Source organism: Cynara cardunculus, assembly GCF_001531365.2.
Source record: "Cynara cardunculus var. scolymus isolate 2C chromosome LG 4, CcrdV1, whole genome shotgun sequence".
Lineage (NCBI taxonomy): Eukaryota > Viridiplantae > Streptophyta > Magnoliopsida > Asterales > Asteraceae > Cynara > Cynara cardunculus.
In genome coordinates, this window is record NC_037531.1 from 3,335,495 (window position 1) to 3,337,316 (window position 1,822).

Genomic DNA, 1,822 nt, shown 5'->3' on the forward strand with positions numbered 1-1,822 from the left:
CTTTGATCTCTGAAGCTTCTTCAGTTGAAACTTCTACCCCTTTCGTTTCTTCTCTACCTCCCGTGGTCATCACGGAGATAGATTCTTCTGAGGACATTCCAGAATCTGATTTAACAGATTTTGATGAGTCCCTGGCACTCCTGACTAAGTCATTTAGGAGGTTTGCCAGTAAGAGCAACTTACGCAGGTCTCCTCAGTTATCCCTCAGGGAGAAGCCAAAGTCTGAAAGAATAGACAAGGCTTCAGCTGTCTGCTACAACTGTCACCGGCCCGGACATTTTGTAGGTGAATGCAGATCAAAGAAGACTGCGACGCCATCTTCTAAAGCTTCTTCCTCCTTCAGGACCAAAGATGAAAAGTACTTAAAACTGAAGGAGAAGTACAAGAAGATGAAGAACAACCAACGAAAGGCTAAAGGCCTTATTGCTGAAGAGCATGACTGGGCTGAATCATCTGATGAATAGTCTTCGGACGAAGGGGATAAAGCCTACATCTGCTTGATGGCCATTGATGCTAATGAAGGAACTTCTGAAGCGTCTACCTCCTCTGAGCAATCACCTTCTTCTTCTTTTACTCAGGTATGCTTCCTGAATGAACCCTCTTCTTCTTCTTCTTCTTCTTCTTCTTCTTCTAGTCTTTCTGCACTGGATACGCCGACGGTTGACCTTTACAATTGCCTCAATGGCAAATCAAAAGCTGAAATGCTTAACGTTGATCTTCAAGAGCAATTGAAGATTTGCCATTCTAAGATCAAAGAATTGACCTCTGTTGAGAAAAATCTTAAAGATTAGGTTATTGTAAACCAAGCCATCACTGTTGAACGTGAGAAAGCTGTCGCTGAGCGTGAGCGAGCAATCGCTGAGCGTGAGCGAGCAATCGCTGAGCTCAAGGCTGAGAAAGCTACCATTGAAGGGTGGTGCAAAGCTTCCCTCAAGGCCTCTGAGATCATTAACGCTCAGATCCCGGCCAAGAAAACGACTGGTCTAGGATTCTTCTATGATCAGGAAGAATGTGTTAAAGACAGGTCCATGCTTAAATTTGGTACCTTCGTCTCTTCTATTCCCAACACTTCTTCCTCTCAGTCCTCTTCTTTTACTGAGAGTCATCTTGAAGAAAATCCTTTGAGTTCTGGGTGCAAAGACAAAGGTAAATCCATTGTCACAGCATCCCGTCCTAAGAAGTCTAACAAGTCTAATAGATCTAAATCTATTCCTTCAACTTGCAAAACTTCTTCCTCTTCAGGGACTAAGAAATCTGAATCGCATCAGAAATCTAAGTCACAGCTCAAGGTGAACTTTTCACCTAAGGAATCCAATTCCTCAAAGGTTCCTCTTAGAACTAATGAGAAGGGAATTCTTGGAGCTGGTCCCACTTCTAGTCTGATACTTCCTGGCCCTAAAGCTACTCCTAGTTTTAGGAAATGTAAACACTGTAATGAAAGAACACATGTTGCCAGTAGGTGTCCTTCTGCCGCCAAAGCTGGTTCACCAGCTTTGTGCAAGAAAGTAACCAAGGCTGAAAAATCAACTAAGGTGAAATCATCCACAAAGGCTGCTCCTGCAGTCAAGGTGAAGAAAACCGTTGAAGCCTCTTCTTTAGGCTCAGCGAAGACAACTCCTGCTGAAAAGTCTTCAGCATTAGACGTTGTAATCCCTACCACTAAAGTCTCTTCTTCAGACTCAGTGAAGACTTCCATTAAAACTACCTTGGTAGTATCAAGGGTTGTTCCTCTTTCCATTCAAACCTCTTCAGGTTTAATGATGCCATCTACTGATAATGTTTCGTCAGTATCAGATGATGAAGCCTCTAACAAAGCTGGACC